General features: G+C 40.2%; 1 long non-coding RNA gene and 1 pseudogene across 1 annotated transcript in view; both read left to right on the plus strand.

Annotated features, from left to right (window-relative positions):
* The first annotated feature begins 9,615 nt into the window (after positions 1–9,615).
* Positions 9,616–10,281, plus strand: LOC105498963 (putative synaptogyrin-2 like protein; annotated as a pseudogene).
* Positions 10,282–17,512: 7,231 nt separating this feature from the next.
* LOC139358296 (uncharacterized) overlaps positions 17,513–21,812 on the plus strand; it is a 48,376-nt gene continuing 44,076 nt past the window's right edge. Inside the window, exon 1 of the long non-coding RNA XR_011613035.1 lies at positions 17,513–17,599. This is a non-coding gene — a long non-coding RNA (uncharacterized lncRNA). The remainder of the gene's footprint in view (positions 17,600–21,812) is intronic.

Below are 21,812 nucleotides of genomic sequence, written 5' to 3' on the forward strand. Positions count from 1 at the left end.
CCTCACATTTTGACAAAATATTTATCTGCAAATGTATATGATGAGACCCCATGGAGCCAGGAAAGAACAGCTCTGGAGGAAGAAATAATTACTGGGGAACAGTAAGATGAACAATCCCCAGACTCACGCATAAATTATTAGTGTTTCTTACAACCAAACTGGAGAGACACCGTTGAGTACGTTTAGTACCACTCAGATACACCTCAGAAATGGGATGAAAGAAATTAGTTCCAGAAAAAGGCTCTTCTAGACCCCCTCTGAAAGAGTGGATCTTAAAACAACCTCAAAAAGTTAAAGCCACATTGCCAATAACCTATCTATCAGAAAGAAAATATTCAACATTTTTAAAGGAATACAACATTCAGCCTTAACTATATAAAATTTACAACGTCCAGCATCCAATCAAAATTACTAGACATACAAGGAAGCCCAAAAATGGGAACTGTGTAACCAGGAGAAAAATTATTTACTAAAAATAGACTCATAAATGGTAGAGATAATATAATTAACAGAGTAGAAGATTAAAATAGCTATTAAAAATGATCAATGTTAAAAAAGGTAACATACAAACATGATTAGGAGAGAAATTGATAATATATAAAAATAAATTAGTCCGGGCGCTATGGCTCCCACCTGTAATCCCGGCACTTTGGGAGGCTAAGGCTGGCGGATCATCTGAGGTCTGGTTTGAGACCAGCCTAACCAACATGGAGAAACCCCATCTCTACTAAAAATACCAAATTAGCTGGGCGTGGTGGCACATACCTGTAATCCCAGTTACTCGGGAGGCTGAGGCAAGAGAATTGCTTGAAGACAGAAGACAGAGGTTGCAGTGAGCTGAGATCATGCCATTATACTCTAGCCTGGGCAACAAAAGTGAAGCTCCATCTCAAAAAATAAATAAATAAATGAAACAACTATAAATAAAATCAAAGCAAAAATCACATTGAAAAATATATTAGATAAAATTAACGGATTATAGACATTGCAGAAGAAAAAAATCAGTAAACTTGAATGCAGGCAAGTTTTTTGGAGCACAGAGAGTACAGAGAAGACAAAAGTACCAGGAAAAAAAATGCACAGAGCATCAATGAGCCCTGGGAAATATAAAAAGACTAGCATATATATAACTGGATTCCAAAAAGAAGAGGAATGGAAAAGGAAGAAAAAATATTGAAAGAAACTTTAGTCAAAATATTTCCAAACTCTGTAAAAACTAAAAACTATAGTTTTAATAAAATCAATGGACAGCAAACAGAATAAAAAAAACTACCATGAGGCACATCAGAATCAAATTGCTGGAAACAATTGATAAAGAAAAAAATCCAAAAAGCTGCTTGAGAAAAAAAGACTCTGTATGTACCAAGGATCAAAGATCAGAATGACCTCAGATATTTCTTCATATGTTCTGCAAGCCAGGAAACACTGTAGCAACATATTTAAAACAAGTAAAACACTGTCAACTGAGATTCTATAACCAATGAAAATATCTTTCCAAAATGAAAACAAAATAAAGGAAGTTTCAGAAAAGCAAACGCTGAGAGAATTCACTGCCATTCGTGAGGCTCTTGCTATATGCAGGAAGTTGTATGATATTTGAAGGTAAAATGTGACAAGATAAATATTTTATCGTAAACCCTAGAACAACCCTAAAAACATAAAACAACATGTTATGTTTAATAATCCAATAGTGGAAATAAAGTGGAATCATAAAAATACTAAACAAAAATGTGCTGCCAAGAGAAGGCTGGAAAAGAGGGAAGAAATAAGGAACATATTTAAAGAGAACACAAATAACAAGATGGTAGATTCAGATGCAATCATATAATCAAATGTAAATGATTTTAAAACTTCAGTTGCAAATCAGAGATTTTAGACTCCATAAAACAAATCATAGGTATCTACATAAAAACTACTTTAAGTATAAATATACAAATAAGTTAAAGGCAAAAATTTGGCAAAAGATAAACCATATAAACACTACTGAAAAGAAATTTGGAGTGGCTATATTAATATGAAAGTACATTTCCAAGCAAAGATAATTCTGCGGATAGGAAGCAACATTTTATAATGATAAAGGGATCAAATCAACATAAATACTTAGTAATATTAATGACTATGCACCTACAATTAGAGACTTAAACTATGTGAACAAGAAACTGACAGACCTGAAAGAAAAATAAACAAATCCACAATTCTATTGGATGTTTTCATAATTAAGTAATAAAACAAGTAAAATATCAAAAAGGCTATAGGGGAACACTGTTAACAACTTGACCTAATTGACATTCATAGACTATTCTACTCAATGACAGGAGTAGAATGTTCAAATCAGATGGAACATTCACCAGGAAATAACATTTCCTGGGCCATGACGCAGGCTTAAAATTTTTCTAAAGATTGAAATAATACAGTGCATATTCTCTGACTACAAAGCACTAAACTAGAAATCAATAAAAGAATGATAGCTTAAAACAACACCCTTTTACTAACCTATGGTTCAAAGAAGAAATCACAAGGGAAATTAGCAAATATCCTGAACTGAACATTAACAGACGCAACATAGCAAAATGTATGCAATACAGTTAAAACCCTGTTAAAGGAAAATTTTAGCATGAAATATTGATATTAGAATAGAAAAAAAGGTAACATCAATTATTGAAGCCTCTATTTAAAGAAACTAGAGAAAGAAGAGCAAATGAAACCTGAAGAAGGTTAAGAAATAATAATGAGAAAAAAACAAATGAACTAGAAGACAGAAAAATAATAGAAAAATTGAACTAAACCAAAAGTCGATTCTTTGAAAATATCGGTGAAATAAACATCTAGCCAGACTAACCAGAAAGAGAGAAACCACAATTGTTCAATATCACAGATGAAAAAAGGGACATCCCTACAGATGCTAACAACCTTACAATGATATCAAAGGAATATTGTGAATAATTTTATGCCAATAAATTAAATATCTTAGATGAAATGTACAAATCATTTGAAACACACAATTGCTAAAGCTCACTCAAGAAAAAAAAGAATAACTTCAGTAGCCCAATATTAATTGAAGATATTAAATTTATAGTTTAAAAATCTTCATACAAAGAAAACTTCAGCCCCAAATTGCTTTACTGGTAAATTCTACCTAACACTTTCATTAAAAATTTCACCAATCCTACCCTAACTATTCCAAAAACTAGAAGGCACACTTCCCAACTCATTTTATCAGGCTAGCATCTGTTATCCAAACTAGACTGCAGTATTACTAGAAAAGAAAACTACAGTCCAGTATTCCTCATGATCATTCCCTAACAAAATATTAGCAAACTAAATTTTAAAAAGGAAAAATAATAGTTCATTACCAAATGAGGTTTATTCCAGGAATGCAAGGTTTGTTTGATGTTTGACAATCAACCAATGTAGTTTACCAGGTTAATATATTTCAAAACTCATGTAATTACCTTAAGATATACAGAGAAAGTATTTGACAAAACTCAACACCCTTCATGGTAAAAACTGTCAGCTAACTAGGAGTAGAAGGGAACTTCCTCAACCTGAAAAAGGACATCTTAAAAACACCTATAGCTAATATTACATCTAGTGGCAAAAACTGAAAGCTTTGCACCCAAGACTGGAGAAAGGTAGAGATGTCTGCTTTTACCATTTTAATTCAATTTGGTTTTGGAAGTCTTAATGCCATAAAACAAGAAAAAGAAAGAAAAGCCATACAACTTGGAAGGAAAGAATAAAACTGTCATTATTTGCAAATATTATCATGCTCCTAAGGAATCTTAAAAATTAAGAAAATATATTACTTAATATAAAGTATGATTTTATGTTGTAAATTACAATTTATAATTGTCATATATGAGCAAAACATCATATATTACATTATAAAATTAATGTTAAATAATTATAAAAATATAAATAATTATAATTAAAATTAATAATAGGAAATTCTTTTTCTTTACTTTTATTTTAGGTTCGAGGGTACATGTGCATGTTTCTTAGATAAGTAAACTTGTGTCACAGGGGTTTGTTGTACAGATTATTTCATCACCCAGATACTAAACCTGTATACCTAACAGTTACGTTTTCTACTCCTCTTCCTCCTCCCACCCTCCACCCTCAAGTAGGCCCCAGAGTCTGTTGTTCCCTTCTGTGTGTTCATGAGATCTCATCATTTAGTTCCCACTTATAAGTGGGAGAGCACACAGTATTTGGATTCTGTTCCTGTGTTAGTTTGCTAACGATAATGGTCTCCAACTCCATCCATGTTACCACAAAAGACATGATCTTGCTCTTTTATATGGCTATATGGTATTCCATGGTGTGTATGTACCACATTTTCTTTATTCAATCTGTCATTGGTGAGCATTTAGGTTGATGTTATGTCTTTGCTGTTGTGAACAGGGCTGTAATGAACTTTCATGTGCATATGTCTTTATGGTAGAATGATTTATATTCCTCTGGGTATACACCCATTAATGGGATTGTTGGGTTGAATGGTAGTTCTGTTTTCAGCTCTTTGAGGAATCACCATACTGTTTTCCATAATGGTTGAATTAATTTACTTCCGCCAACAGTACTTTTCTCCACAGCCTCACCAACATCTATTTTTTTTTTTTTTACTTTTTAATAATAGCATTCTGACTGGTGATAGATGGTATCTCACTGTGGTCTTGATTTGCATTTCTCTAATGATCAGTGATATTGAACTTTTTTCATGTTTGTTGGCTATATGTATACCTTCTTTAGAAAAGTATCTGTTCATGTCCTTTGCCCACTTTTTAATGGGGTTGTTTATTTTTTCTTGTAAATTTGTTTAAGGTCCTTACAGATGCTGGATATTAGACCTTTGTGAGATGCATAGTTTGCAAATATTTTCTCCCATTCTGTACATTGTCTCTTTGCTCTATTAATAGTTTCTTTTGCTGTGCAGAAGCTCTTAAGTCTAATTAGATCCCATTTGTCAATTTTTGCTTTAGTTGCAATTGCTTTTGGCATTTTCATCATGAAATCTTTGCCCATTCCTATGTACAGGATAGTATTGTCTAGGTTGTCTTCCAGGGTTTTTATCATTTTGGTTTTATATTTAAGTCTTTAATCCATCTTGAGTTGATTTTTGTATATAGTTAAGGAAGGGGTCCAGTTTCAATCTTCTGCATATGGCTAGCCAGTTATCCCAGCACCATTTATTGAATAGGGAGGTGTTTTTTTCCCCCACAATGCTTGTTTTTATCAGCTTTGTTGAAGATCAGATGGTCACAGGTGTGCAGCATTAGTTCTGGCCTCTCAGTTCCATTGGTCTGTATGACTGTTTTTGTACCAGTACCGTGCCATTTTGCTTACTGTAGCCCTGTAGTAAGTTTGAAATCAGGTAACATGATGGGCCCAACTTTGTTCTTTTTGCTTAGGATTGCCTTGGCTATTCAGGCTCCTTGTTTGACTCCATATGAATTTTTAAATGTTTTCGTTTTCTAGTTCTGTGAAGAATGTCACTGGTAATTTGAGAGGAATAGCATTGAATCTATAAATTGCTTTGGGCAATGTGGACTTTTTAATGATATTGATTGTTCCTATCCGTGAGCATAGAGTGTTTTTCCATTTCTTTGTGATATCCCTGACTTCACTGAGCAGTGCTTTGTAAGTCTCATTGTAGAGGTCTTTCACCTTCCTGATTAGCTGTAATCCTAGGTATTTTATTCTTTTTGTGGCAATTGTGAATGGGATTGTGTTCCAGATTTGGCTCTCAGCTTGGCTGTTGTGGATGTATAGAAAGGTTATGACTTTTGTACGCTGATTTTGTATCCTGAAACTTTGCTGAAGTTGTTTATCACCCGAAGAAGCTTTTGGGCTGAGACTGTGGGGTTTTCTAGACATAGAATCATGTTGTCCACAAACAGGGATAGTTTAAGAAAAAAATTGTAAACGCACCAAAACGTATGAGTTTCACAAGGTTAATATGTGAAAATCAATATTATTTCAACATAAGATCAATGAGCAATTAGAAATGGAAATTTCTTTAAAAATAGCATTAACTATAGCGCAAAAAACATGAAATACTTAAAGTTAAATGTAATAAAATATGTTAAAACCCATATAAAACTTGATTCTTTGAAAAGATCAATGAAATAAATATCTAGCCAGACTGATCAAAAAGAGAGAAAGCACAATTTTTCAGTATTACAGATGAAAAAGGAGACATCACTACAGGTGCTAATTACCTTAAAATTATAATAAGGGAATATTATGAATACCTTTATACCAATAAATTTAAAATGACAAAAAATTACTAAGTTAAGAGACCTAAGGAAAAGGGGAGATATACTATGTTCATGAATCAGAAGACTCAGTATTATTAAGATGCCAATTTTCCCTAAAGTGATCAATAGATTATCTCCAAACACAATAAAAACAGCAGTAAAATTTTTGGTAGGGATATTAAGCTGGATCTAAATCTTATATGGAAACACAAGAAACAGAATAAGCAAAAACGATTTTGAAAAAGAACAAAGTTGGAGATATATTACCTGGCTTAAGGCTTACTATAAAGCTTCAGTAACCAAGACAATGTGGTATTGGCATAAGGATAGACATTTGTATATGTCTAAATATTTATATCTGTATCTATCTATAGCTATACATCTTCACAGAACAGAATACATACCTGTCAATCGATGTCTATCTACCTACCTACCTACCTGTCTACCTAGTTATCTATCTATCTAACTATTCATAGAACAGAATAGAAACTCCAGAAATAGACCTATACAATTGATTTTGGGGGGGGGGGCAAATGTTCTAAGGTAATTCAATGGGAAAAGTATAGTTTTTCAACAAGTAGTAATAATAATTGGGTCCAAAAAACGAGCTTCAACCCTTATCCTCACACCATATACCAAAAATAATTCTATATAGATCATGGAGCTAAATGTTAGAACTAAAATTATGAATATAGGCTGGGTGCAGTGGCTCATGCCTGTAATCCCAGCACTTTTGGAGCCCAAAGCAGGTGGATCACTTGAGGCCAGGAGTTTGAGACCAGCCTGGCCAACATGGTGAAACCCTGCCTCTACTAAAAAATACAAAAATTAGTCAGATGTGGTGGTGCATGCCTGTAATCCCAGCTACTCAGGAGGCTGAGGCATGAGAATCACTTGAACCCAGGAAGCAAAGGTTACAGTGAGCCTTGATCATGCCACTGCACTACAGCCTGGGTGACAGAGCAAGACTCTGTGTCAAAAAATAAATAAATAAAATAAAATTATAAATATTCTTGAATAAACTACAGAGGGAGATTTTGTGATTTGGGGCTAGGCAAAGATTTTTGGTAGGACACAAAAAGCATAAACTTTATAAGAAAAAATGGATAAGTTGGACTTTTAAATGTTTGCTTCTCAAAAGACTTTGTTAAATACATGGAACGACATACCACAAACAGGCATGAAATCTTTACAAAATATATATGTGATAAAGAATCTGTATCCAGAATTATGCAGGACTCTTACTATTCAATAACAAGAAGAAACTAGTTCAATTTTTTTTAATGTACAGAAGATTTGAACATACGCATCACAAAAGCTATACAAATAACAAATGAAAAGACACTCAATTTCTTCAGTTATTAGAGAAATATCAACTAAAACCATAATGAAATACCATTACATATTCATTATAATGACTAATTTTTTTTTGAGACAGAGTGTAGGGAAAAGAAAGCACTCAGACTGTTTCTGTGTCTATATAGACAGAAGTAGACATAACAGACTCCATTTTGTTCTGTATTTGAGATGCTGTTAATCTGCAACCCTACCCCCAACCCTGTCCTTGCAAGAGACATGTGCTGTGGTGACTCAAGGTTTAACGGATTTGGGGCTGTGCAGGATGTGCTTTGTTAAACAAATGCCTGAAGGCAGCTTGCTGGTTAAAAGTCATCACCATTCTCTTAATCTCAAGTACCCAGGGACACATACACTGCAGAAGGTCACCGGGACCTCTGCCTAGGAAAGCTAGGTATTGTCCAAGGTTTCTCCCCATGTGATAGTCTGAAATATGGCCTCGTGGGAAGGGAAAGACCTGATCGTCCCCCAGCCTGACACCCGTGAAGGGTCTGTGCTGAGGAGGACTAGTATAAGAGGAAAGAAGGTCTCTTGGCAGTTGAGATAGAGAAAAGCATCTGTCTCCTGCCTGTCCCTGGGCAATGGAACATCTCGGTGTAAAAACCCGATTGTATGTTCTATTTACTGAGAAAGGAGAAAACTGCCTTAGGGCCGAAGGTGGGACATGCTAGCGGCAATGCTGCTCTTTATGCACTAAAAAGGTTTATGGAGATGTTTGCATATGCATATCAAGGCACAGCACTTTTCCTTAAACTTATTCATGTCACAGAGATCTTTATTGATGTCTTACTGCTGACCTTCTCCCTGCGATGATTCTATTATCCTGCCACTTCCCTTTTTCTAAGATGGTAACGATAATGATCAATAAATACTGAGGGAATTCAGAGACCGGTGCCGGCGCGGGTCCTCTGTATGCTGAGGGCCGGTCCCCTGGGCCCACTTTTTCTTTCTCTATACTTTGTCTCTGTGTCTCATTTCTTTTCTCAAGTCTCTCGTTCCACCTAACGAGAAATGCCCACAGGTGTGGGGGGGCAGGCCACCCCTTCAACGGAGTCTCTATCTCTGTCTTTCAGGCTGGAGTGCAGTGGCGCAATCTAGGCTCACTGCAAGCTCTGTCTCCCAGGTTCAAGCCATTCTCCTGCCTCAGTCTCCTGAGTGGCTGGGACCACAGGCGCCCACCACCATACCCTGCTAATTTTTTGTATTTTTAGTAGAGAAGGGGTTTCACCATGTTAGCCAGGATGGCCTGGATCTCCTGACCTCGTGATCTGCCGGCCTCGGCCTCCCAAAGTGCTGGGATTACAGGCATGAGCCACGGCGCCCAGCCAATAATGACTAAAATTTAAAAGGCTGACAATAACAGCATAGGCAGGAATATGGTGCAATTGGAGTTCTCAGACATGGCTGGTGGAAATGCAAAGCCACTTCAGAAAACAGATTGGTCATTTCTCATATATTTAAACATATGCTTACTACATCACCCAGCAATTTCACTATTAGGTATTGACCTGACTTAAATGCATACAGATGTTCATACAAAGAATGTAAAGCTTCACAATGGGCTTTATTCATAGTAGCTCCAAACTAGAAGCACCCCAAATGTCCAACAGGCTTAATGAACAAACAAATCTTGATTATTCACAAAATGGAATACTAGTAAAGAACAATAAAAAACAATATGATTTATGCATAAACATAAATAAATCTCAAAACCATTAAGCGCAGTAAAAGAAGCCAGACTCAAGAGACTATCTACCTTATGATTCATTTTTATGACATTCTAGAAAAGGTTAAACTATGGTGACAGAAATCAGATCAGTGGTTGCCGAAGAGTGGAGGTGTGAGAACAGAGTCGAATGTTATGTGACAGAAGGCAATTATAGTGAGTGATTAACATATGCTATACCTTGACTGTGGTGGTGGCTACATGACTACATGCATTTGTCAAAACTCATCAAACAGTACATTTAAAAAACATGAATTTGGCGGCGGCGACGGCGACATGGAGAGCGGGGTCTACTGTGTGGCCAACGCGGGCGGCTCCTTCCACCTGCGGCGCTTCCTGACGCAACCGCAGGTGGCGGCGCGCGCCCTGTGCAGGATCTTTGCCTTGATCGTGTTCTCCTGCATCTATGGCGAGGACTACAGCAAGTCTAAGCAGATGTACTGCGTGTTCAACCACAACGAGGACGCCTGCCGCTACGGCAGTGCCATTGGGGTGCTGGCCTTCGAGGCCTCGGCCTTCTTGGTGGCCGACGCGTATTTCCCCCAGATCAGCAACGCCACTGACCGCAAGTACCTGGTCATTGGTGACCTGCTCTTCTCAGCTCTCTGAACCTTCCTGTGGTTTGTTGATTTCGGCTTCCTTACTAACCAGTGGGTGGCCACCCAACCGGAGGACGTGCCGCTGGGGGCCAACTCCACGCGGACAGCCATCACTTTCAGCTTATTTTCCATCTTCTCCTGGGGCGTGCTGGCCTTCCTGGCCTATCGGCGCTGCAAGGCTGGCGTGGAGGACTTCATCCAGAACTACATCGACTCCACCCCAGACCTCAACACTGCCTATGCCTCCTACCCAGGTGCATCTGTGGACAACTACCAGCAGCTGCCCTTCACCCAGAATGCGGAGACCACCGAGGGCTACCAGCCGCCCCTGTGTACTGAGTGACGTTCGGGGTGGGAAGGGGGGCAGAGAGGACCCTCCCCTCTGCCCTGGACTTTCCCACGAGCCTCCTGGAACTGCCAGTCCCCCTCCTTCGCCTGTCCCATCCTGTGCAACTCAACACACAGCTAAGGAGCCTCCCAGCCTGGAGGGCTGGCAGAGCCACAGTGCTTGCACCCAGGGGGCTTTAGTCAGACACACTCTTCCAGGGCACTTTTAGGAAAGGGTGTTTAGCTAGTGTTTCTCCTTGCTTTTAATGACCCCAGCCCTTCCTGGAGTGGCTAGAAGCCAGCAGGCACCCATGTGCTACTGACAAGTGCCGCTGCTTCCCCCCAGCCCAGGTCAGGCTGTGGGAGGCGCTGTTTTCTGCCAAAGACGCGAGGGAGCCCTCACACCTGCCCTGTGCAGTGGGGCAGGACCAGGCTCCTGTGTCCTCACTCAGGTTTGCTCCCCCTGTCCCCACTGCTGTATGATCTGGGGGCCACCCTGTACCAGTGCTCTCTGGTCTGCCTCCCATGGCGTGGGGGTGGGGCTCGAGACCACAACACTTCCTCCTTGCTCCCTCTCCTGGCAGTAGGGAAGGGCTTTGCCTGACAACACCCAGCTTTATGTAAATAGTCTGCAGTTGTTACTTAGGAAGCCTGGGGAGGGCAGGTGCGCCCCATGGCTTCCAGACTCTGTCTGTGCCCAGTGTATTATAAAGCCTTGGAGGAGATGCCCGGCCCTGGGATGCTGTTTGAAGATGGAATAAACGTTTCCTCATTCAAAAAAAAAAAAAAAAAAAAGAACAAAAACATGAATTTTATGTTTTGTAAGTTATACCCAATAAAGCTGATTAAAATTTCTAAAAATATTCTGTTCATTTCTACCTTTTACTCCCTCACATTCTGTAGTAGTTATTAGTGCTGTTCATCAAAGATTCCCAGCTCCCACTTTCCAAGCACATAATAGGTTTGTACTTCTTGGTTCTCTTCTGATTGGATGGGGCCATGTAACTAATTAGGGCCATTGAGTTGTGAGAGGAGTAATATCACTTCCCTATGGGAAAGCTTATATGACCATGCAACAAGTTCCAGGACCCTCCCTCTCCCCAGGCCAACAACCAGCAATTTTGAGATTATGGCTGCTCTATCAGCATGGGCTTTGATAGACTCCAAAGACAAAGTTTCCTCCTGAGCTAAATAGATATGAAACATGAATAGGAAATAAATTCTTGTTGTTTGAAGCCACTGAGATTTTAGGATTGTTTGATGCCACTGTATAACTTTTCTTTTCCAGGATGATAAAGAAAATGGTACCCAGAATTGCTGGGGGTGCAATTTAAAGAATTATATACAAGTGTACATATGTAGATAGATACTACTTATATACATGCTTAGGAGAGGCAAAGAATTTTTTTCCAGTATGGGAGAATGCTTTCCAGATTTATGTGAGGGGGAAATATATGTTTAACTGTTACCTAAGATAACTTGGAAGGTAGATTTGTGTTCTGAATTAGTTCATAGGCCTGGGGAAGAGGTTGAAAAACAGAAAGCACTTGTTAATTATTGTTATTATTATTATTTTTATTTGAGATGGAGTTTCACTCTTGTCGCCCAGGCTAGAGTGCAATGGTGCGATCTCGGCTCACTGCAACCTCCGCTTCCCAGGTTCAAGCAATTCTCTTGCCTCAGCCTCACCAGCAGGTGGGATTACAGGTGCCTGCCATATTAATTATTATTAAATTAATTTGAGAAAACATTAAAATAAAGGCAAGAGTTCAGTTTATTAGAAGAATAAAAGAGAATAGAGAGAGTTCAGAAATTCAGGGACTCGCAGATTTTGAAAAAGTAACTCTTTCTCATCTGCAATTGGCGAAAGAAGAAAGCGGGAAGACCTTTGGGTGAAAGTCCAAACAAAAATTTGACACCTCAGTTTCTTTTAACTGAATAATAAGGCTCAGGAAAAAGATAATGAAAGCATGACTTTCCCACCAGAGCCTGACAGACTCATGTACCCACAAGCAAATTGAGAGAGTTACGAGAATGAGAAAGCCTAGGAATATTGCAAATGTAACATGCATGTCTAGAAAATAACTTGAGTGTGGCTACTGGCACATTGGTGTTGATAGGAGTCAAAAAGATAAATAGTTTGCTACACTTTTGGAAGCATCATGAAGCAACAATTTGGTTAGGGACTTGTTCTTCACATAGAGGGCACATGGAACACTGATGTAGTAGACACTTTGGAGTATGCCTGTTAGGGCAGTTCTATCATATGGCCACACATTTTTTGACCCTCTTTTTATCTGTGCTTGTTACTGCTTCGACCAATAAAGCACAGCAGAAGTGACACTATGTTCCTTGTTCACTGGAATACTCATTTTTAGAGCCCTGAGCTGCCGTGTAAGAGGTCCATCTTACCTGAAGAAGCCCAAGTCAAGGAGAGGCTACTCATCTAGCTGTTAGGTCGACAGTGCCATCTAAGCACATCCTGCAGCCATTTCAGCCCAAGCATAGAATATATGAGTGAAGAAACCATCTCAGAAGTGAATCCTGCAACCCAGCTCTTTATCAGCACCCCGTCATTCCATCCATCCCAGTCCATCCCAGTCCATCCCAGCTGAGACCCAGACATCATGGAGCAGAGAAAAGACTGGCACACAGTGCTCTTTCTGGACTTCCGACCTACAGAAACCATGAGCAGAGTGAAATTTTGTATTTTACACCATTTGTTGAAGTGATTTGTTAGGTAACAATAGATGTTATGGGCTGAAAAGTGTGTCCCTTAAATTTATATGTTGAAGCCCCTAGTACCTCTGACTGTAACTGTATTTGGAGATAGGGCCTCTATAGAGGTAATTAAGTCAAAATGAGGCCATTTGGGTGGGCCCTAATCCAATTTGACTGGTGTCCTTATAAGAAGGAAAGATTAGGGTGCGCAGAGAGGCACCAGAGATGAGTGAATACAGAAGAAAGAGCATGTGAGGACACATTGAGAAGGCTCCCATCTGCACGCCAAGGAAAGAGGCCTCAGATGAAACCAAACCTGCCAACGCTTTGATCTTGGACTTTCATATAGTTTGGATATTTATCACCTCCAAATTGCATTTTGAAGTTTGATGCCCAGCCAGCCAGCATACTTGTACTTGACTTATACTTGTAATCCCAGCACTTTGGGAAGCCAAGGCGGGAGGATTGCTTGAGGCCAGGAGTTTGAGACCAGAGTGAGCAGCATGGCAAGATACCATCTTTAGAGAAAAATTTAAAAATTAGCTGGTCATGGTACCATGCACTTGTAGTCCTAGCTACTTGGGAGGCTAAGGTGGGAGGATGCTTGACGCCAGGAGTTCAAGACTTCAGTGAGCTACGATTGCACCACCACACTCTAGCCTGTGTGACAGAGCAACACCCTGTCTCAAAAAATAAAAAGAAAGAAATGCAGCCAGGTGCAGTGGCTCACGCCTGTAATCCTAACACTTAGGAGGCTGAGGCGGGTGGATCACTTGAGGTCAGGAGGAGTTCAAGTCTAGCCTGACGAATATGGTGAAACCCCATCTCTACTAAAAACACAAAAATTAGCCAGTCATGGTGGCATGCACCTGTAATCCCAGCTACCTGGGAGGCTGAGACACCAGAATCACTTGAACCCAAGAGGCAGAGGTTGCAGTGAACTGAGATCGTGCACCACTGCACTTCAGACTGGGCAACAGAGCGAGACTCTATCTCAAAAGAAAACAAAATTTTTCCTCAATATGTGAGGTCACGATGAATGGCTTGGTTCCGTTCTTGTGGGATTGAGTCCTTATTCTTAGTTCCTGTAAGAGATAGCTACTAGAAGGAGCCTGGCATCTCCTTCTCTCATTCCCTCCCTTGCTTCCTTCCTCTTACCATGTGATGTCGGCTCCCCTTCACCTTCTGCCGTGAGTGGAAACTCCCTGAGGCCCTCACCAGAAGCACATGCTTCCCGTACAGCCTGCAGAACCATGAGTCAAATAAATTCATTTTCTTTATAAATCATCCAGCCTCAGGTATTCCTTTATAGCAACACAAAAAGACTAAGACAGACTTCTAGCCTCCAAACTGTGAAAAACAAATTTCTGATATTTAAGTCACTCAGTCTGTGATACTTTGTTATGGCAGCCCTAGCAAACTAACATATACAGATAAGTGGAACCACTGCCAAGCTCAAGAAAAATATTTTCTCCCCCATTTCCAGCCAACTCTGCCAAAAACACAGAGACTCCCGTATCCTTTCTTTTTAAAACTGTGACCTTCATCCTTAACATTTACTTAAAATCTAGGCTTGGGCTCATTACTAAAGCCTAAAGAATGGGATCCTCTCAGATGGAAATTGGTTTTAGGATTCAGAGAGAACTAGGGAATTTCCTCACTGTGGGCCCAGGAGTAGAAAAATCAGAGGTGAGCTCACGGAGCAGACGCTAAGGAATAAGCAGGTAAAACTGACTGGGCAAGTTCTGTAAGATTTTTCCATTTTCTAATCTAGAAGAACTTTTTTGAGGGGCAGCTATATTCAGTCTCTTCTGAGAGATAGCCGAGCGTCCTTATTGTAAACTCTCAATCTTGATTAAGTTAGCTCAAGTTGGTTTCTATGACTTGCAGTCAGGAAATCCTAAATAATCCAAGTGCCAGTTTGAGCCCAATAACTGTGGACATCCTTGGGATGGAGGCCTGGACAGAAGCATGTGAGGGGACCCCTATTCCCAGCTTTCAACTCACCCCTAACATGCCCAGAAATGACTGGAGAGACCTTTGGGGAGGTCAAGAGGTCTTACATGAGCACTTGGGCAAGATGGGTCAGACAAATATCAGTTATTACGGTAAATGTGACCTTATCCTCACAGCCTTCAGAGGCCTGAGGAAATTTGAGTTACAGAGAGATAGACGAAAACAATTGCAGAAATCTGTGACAAGAGTGCCAGGCAGACCAAAACCCAGAATGAGCTGTGGTTTCCAAAAAGTGCTGAAGAAAAAAAAGTCACTTCAGGAAGAAACACAAGGCAAATTGAATCCTCTGGCAGTGTACTATGAAATGGCTGACCACAACGAAAAATAAATCAATCAATCAAAAAGTTTTTCAGGAAGAAGCTTCATGAGCCAAAAAGGAAGGCCTCTGATCCAGCTGCTAATAGGAGAGGAAAAGGAAGCAGACCACAATTATTCTTTGTCAAGCCTGACCTAAGGCTGGTCAGGCTACAGCAGGCCCAGACTCCACAATGGATTGGTTCTGTGATGGGATGAGGAGAAGGAGAAATGCTGGAAAGCCTGGCTTGGAGAGAATCCAGGAGGTCAATACACTAGTCAGCAATTCAGTCCTAGTCAATGACTCAGAAGCTTCTTGTCCCTATGCAGTGACACATATATCCTGATAGAGAAGCAAACATGTCCTGATAGGCACATAGACCCTGATAAAGAGCTACATATTTCCTGATATCAACAACACATATGGTAAATTTAATGATCATCCCTGAATACTCACATCCTAAAGAGGACAATATTTTTCTGCACCACTGATTCCAGGCCAATCCATGAGATTAGCTCTGGCCAGTGAAGTGTAAGCAGAAGTGGCATGCGTCATTTACAGACAGTCACTTTTAGACCTGGTGTGTGATTTGCTATTTCTCCCTTTTCTCAACCACAAGACTGGTAGTGTTCTAGATAAAGGCCTATCCATCAGCCTGTGTCCCAGGGTGAAAGGAATATGAGCAGAGCTGCAATGATTTGTAATAATCATGAAATGTAATGAGAAATAAATCTTTGTAACAAGGCATTGCAATTTGGGGGATTATTTGTTACTGAAGCATAACCTTGTGTATTAGTCCACTTTCACACTGCTATAAAGATACTACCTGAGACTGGGTAATGTACAAGTAAAAGAGGTTTAATTGACTCACAGTTCCTCATGGCTGGGGAGACCTCAGAAAACTTAAAATCATGGCAGAAGGCAAAGGAGAAGCAAGTGCCTTCTTCACAAGGCGGCAGGAGGAGAGAGAGTACAGGGGAAATGCCAGACACTTATCAAACAACCAGCTCTCGTGAGAACTCACTCACTATCGTAAGAACAGCATGGAGGAAACTGTCCCCATGATCCAATCACCTCCCACCAGGTTCCTCCCTCAACATGTGGGGATTAAAATTCAAGATGAGATTTGGTTGGGGACACAGTCAAACCATATCACCTAGCCTCTCCTGCTCTTACAACCTGCGAAATCAATAGCATAGCACGGTGATGAGAATAGAGCATTTCTCATTACCGAGAGGAATCTGCAGGCTTCAGGGGATGGCAGGAAAATTGTATTACAGGAAGTACTGGGGCAGCCCATCAGAAGTTCAGGAATAAGATACACGTGAGAATTTGTTTGTAAAAGCACAGCATCAGAAATCCCCTGAATAGCAAATATATTATTTATTTTTACTCCAACTGGAAAAATAATGGGCTGATGAAGTCGAATAAAACAGAGGTTATATTGTATTACTGAAAAGGATTTTGTTTGTTTTGCTTTGTTTTTTAGCTAGGTTTCAGGCCAAAAGGAGATAAAGTAAAGATTAACCTTACTTAATTGAGGAAGAAGCTAAATGGTGACAGATTATGAGAAACAAACTCACCCGTTTAAAACCAAAGAATGGACTCAGAGACCCAGAGAACAGTGAAAGTAAGACTTTTAATGACAGTTTTGCAAGACTGGGTGTTTGATGGGCAGGCACACCCAGCACATTTTTTTCGTTTTTTTGTTTTTTTGTTTTTTTTTTTTTGAGATGGAGTCTGGCCCTGTTTGCCCAGACTGGAGTGCAGTGGCGCAATCTTGGCTCACTGCAAGCTCTTCCCCACCCACCCCGGGTTCACGCCATTCTCCTGCCTCAGCCTCCCGAGTAGCTGGGACTACAGGCGCCCGCCAGCACGCCCGGCTAATTTTTTTGTATTTTTAGTAGAGACGGGGTTTCGCCGTGTTCGCCGGGATGGTCTCGGTCTGGATCTCCTGACCTCATGATCCGCCCGCCTCGGCCTCCCAAAGTGCTGGGATTACAGGCGTGAGCCACCGCCCCCGGCCCAGCACAGTTTTAACAAGCACTTTATCCCCTAGTGTGCAAGTCCCTCCCCCAGTGCCTTATAGGCTGAGTACTATGGGGTCACAATCCTCCCGGATGTTGCCTATTGATTGTTGGGTAGGGGCTTTAGGTATTTTCTTTAGGGTTGTCTTGCTGCATTTTGTTGCAGCCCACAATGCATTGTGATCCTAGTTAGCTCAGAGGCTCTTTAAGTGTTTGACTTACACCTAAGTAGCTGGGCAGGCTGATAAGAACAGAAAAAGTGAGCTATTTTGCAGGTTAGTAAACTTTATCTTAGACTAAACTGTTTTGGTTTGGGTGACAGCAACCAAGGTGGGGGCTGGGAGCTGACAAGCAGGCATTGGCTAGCCGAGCAGGGGCCTAGTATATCTTGTTTCCTCTGTAGTTTGCTGACTTAAATTGATTTAAGGCACTTTGTCTTGGAAATGGACCGCTGTATGCATTGTTTCCTTCACAGATGTACCCACAATCCCTATAACTACTGTTGGTTTTGGATATAGTCTTTTGGATGTAGGACTCAGGTAGTCCATTGGGTGTGACTCCTTTTCACATACAGTTTCTGTCTCCATTATCAAAAAGCCAGTTCTGGTTCCCTATTTATTTTTCTATTCTTCACAGCAGACTTACCTTGCTTTAGGCTGCTCCCTTTCTGAGGACAGGAAATGTGTCCCTGAACCTTTGCTTGGGGGCAAGATCCCAATTTCCCTGGGTCCAAATGTCCCTTTGCTGTCTAGCTGCCTCTTGGATTCTGATGTCCCACATCTGGCTTACTGCCCACTTGTGAAGACACCAGTACCATCTTGGAACCTTCTGTCTTCCATCTCCTTGCTGGCCCTTTGCCTGGAATGAAACAGAAACGGTTGGGACCCTAGGTCACCATTCTTTCCTTGCTAACCTGAGACTCTGTATTTGTCTCAACATTCAATCTCCTCTGTGTTGCTCCTACCCAGTAGTAACTCTTGTTTCCAGCTCTTCTCTACCACTATGAAGCTGTGCTTGTCACAAATCAGAATGACAGCTGATCTAAATTAATGGGAGACTCAATCTTTAAAATGACCTCAACTCGTTTTCATAAGTTATCTAAACCAATAGAAAAGAAAAGACTCCAACAGGAAAGTTTACCTTTTTTTTTTTTTAAGAGATGAGGTCTCACTATGTTGCCCAGGCTGGGCTCTAACTCCTGGATAGAAGTGGTCCTCCCATCTCAGCCTCCCCAGTAACTGAAACTACAGGCTTGAGCCACCACATCCAGCAATGAGGAAGGTTTTGTAGGCACACTCAAAAGTGGAATGCCATGACTCCACGATGGGGAAGATCCGGCCTATCTGTTGTTCATAAGAAATGGGCCTGAGGTATAATTGGATTGACCACAGGAACCAGTTGTGTAGCTGCCAAAAAGCTTTCCAAAGAAAACAGGAATTCATCTGTCTTTAAAATATTTTTGCCTATGTCTGGAGGAGGCTGTAGGCTCTTACTTATGAGGTTGAGGTTGGTCAGAATGGCTCGATTAAAACATTGAGACCAGTCATGGTGGCTCATGCCTGTAATCCTAGTACCTTGGGAGGCCGAGGCACCAGATTGCCTGAGCCCAGGAGTTTGAGACCAGCCTGGGCAACATAGTGAAGCCCGGTCTCTGCTAAAAATACAAAAAATTAGCTGGGCATGGTGGTGCACGCCTGTACTCCCAGCTACTCAGAAGGTATGAGAATCGCTTGAATCCAGGAGGCAGAGGTTGCAGTAAGCCGAGACTGCACCACCGAACTCCAGCCAGGGCGACAGAGTAAGACCCTGTCTCCAAAAACCAGAAATAAAAAATAAACATTAACTTGAGCAATGCCATAAAATTCACATAAAGTTGGAGGAACTATTCTAGATTAAAGAGTCATGAAAAACAAATGCAAATGTGAGATCCTTTATTTGATTCTAGATTTAAAAAATAGCAGAAAGCATTATTTGCATAATAGAAAAATTGTATATGGTCTGTACCTTATATATTATTAAGTGTATTAAATTACTGTTAATCTTCTTAAGTGAGATAATGATATTGTGGTTTTGAAGACAATGTCCTTGTTCTTAGAAGACACACACTGATGTGATTTAGCATGAAATGGCATGATGTTAGCAATTTACTTTCAAATGATTCAGCAAACATTTTATATATGTATCTTATATATGTATAAAATCTAGGTGAAGGGTATATAGGTGCTCATTGTACTAGCCTTCACATTTTTTGGCAGGTTTGCAAATTTTAAAGGGAAAATTTTATCTTGAGAAACCGTTAAGAGATAATTTTTGCTTAAAGAAATGAAGAATGGAAGAAGTTAAGATTGCTCTGTTTAATTATGTGGGGAACTACATCAGAAAAAAAGGGATGAGATTTCAGAATGTCTCCAGAGAGCAGAGGTAGCATCTAGGCACGGGAGAAACCAGAAAGTAGATTTCGGCTCAAAAGAAAGAAAATGATGTAATAAGACTCTTGCTCCTTGGCTACAGCCAGGCACTCTAGTAGCAGAAGAGAAGACATAATTTTAAAGTGAGAATGTGTTTGTCACTAAATATGATCTTTGCATTTTTATTACCCAAGAATGACCAGAAAAATCATGGGAGCTGCCTGATAATTAAGGGAATAATTTCCCCACTGAATAAGTTAAAGAAGCAGTGAATATTTGATATGGTTTGGTTGTGTCCCCACCCAAATCTCATCTTGGATTGTAATCCCCTAATCCCCATGTGTCAAGGGAGGGACCTGATAGGAGGTGATTGGATCATGGGGACTGCTTCCGCCATGCTGTTCTTGTGAAATTGAGTGAGTTCTCACAAGATCCGATGGTTTTATAAGGGGCTCTTCCCCCTTTGCTTTCTCTTCTCTCTCCTGCTGCCATGTAAGACATACCTTGCTTCCCCCTCACCATCCACCATGATTGGAAGTTTCCTGAGGCTTCCCCAGCCATGCAAAACTGTGAGTCAGTTAAACCTCTTTGGTTTATAATTTACCCAGTCTCAGGTGAAAGTGTAAAAATGAACTAATACAATATTCTAAAAAATATTCTTGAGTAGAGCTTGTTCAAAATACTGAAAGCTTTTGTTCATAATTTAATTATTATACACTACATTAACTGATTTTCAAATGTTAAGACAACATTGCATTTATGGGATAAATGCACTTAATCATGATGTATAATCACTTTTATATGTTGCTGAGACTCATTTTCTAATATTTTGCTAAGAATTTTTCCACCTATATGCGTGAGAGATATTGATCTATTGCTTTATTTTCTTGTCTTTATATACATACCACTTTTTGAGTTGGAAACAATATTATATATGTGCACCTTGAGATCAGGAATACAACAGTGAATACCATAGACCTGGTTCCTACCCTCAAGAAGTTTACAGTCTTTTGGGGAAAGTCAGAAATAACAAAAGAAAATAAATGTATGTATTTGTACATTTGCAATTACAGTTGTGATAATAGTATAAAAGAAATAAATGATGTTATATGATTTTTAAAGTGATGGAACCAAGTAGGGAGGGGTAGGGGGACTCTCTTAAAGGGATGATAAAGAAGATCTCCCCAAAGGAAACTAAAGAATGGGTCAGCTGGGGCCAGGCATGGAGGCTCACGCCTATAATCCCAGCACTTTGGGAGGCTGAGGCGGTGGATCACTTGAGGTCAGGAGTTCAAGACCAGCCTGGCCAACATGGTGAAACCCCATCTCTACTAAACATACAAAAAATTAGCCAGATGAGGTAGTGGGTGCCTGTAACTCAGCTACTTGGAAGACTGAGGCAGGAGAATTGCTTGAACCCAGGAGGCAAAGGTTGCAGTGAGCTAAGATCACACTACTGCCCTCCGGCCTGAGTGACAGAGTGAGATGCTGTCAAAAAAAAAAAAAAAAAAAAAAGAATGGGTCAGCTGGAAAAGGAAAAGGAAGTAGGGGTGTGAAGTGTTTCAAACAGAGGTAACAAAAGGTACAAAGGCCCCAGGCAGGAAAAACCTTGCAAATTAGAGAAACTGGAAAAGATGTGTTTAGACCTTAAGACAGATAGAGAAGGAAAGACAGACAGCTCAGGAAGGACATTCTAGGCCACAAAGGATTTTATATTTTATTCTAAGTGTTATGGGAATCCATCAGTGAATTCAGAACAGGAATGCGGTTGGCAGAGTAGGTTTAATTATTTTCATCTTACAGATTATGTTACTGAGTCTCAGAGAGGTTGACTCATTCAGGATCATAGAGTAAGTGGCTGAAAACAAAAATAATTCAACTCCTAATGCAACACTCTTTGGACTATTACATTTTGATTATTGTTCTTTTTTTTTTTTTTTTTTTTTTGACAGAGTCTCGCTCTGTCGCCCAGGCTGGAGTGCAGTGGTGCGATCTCAGCTCACTGCAAGCTCCGCCTCCCAGGTTCAGGTCGTTCTCCTGCCTCAGCCTCCCGAGTAGCTGGGACTACAGGTGCCTGCCA

Source organism: Macaca nemestrina, chromosome 14, assembly GCF_043159975.1.
Source record: "Macaca nemestrina isolate mMacNem1 chromosome 14, mMacNem.hap1, whole genome shotgun sequence".
Taxonomy (NCBI): domain Eukaryota; kingdom Metazoa; phylum Chordata; class Mammalia; order Primates; family Cercopithecidae; genus Macaca; species Macaca nemestrina.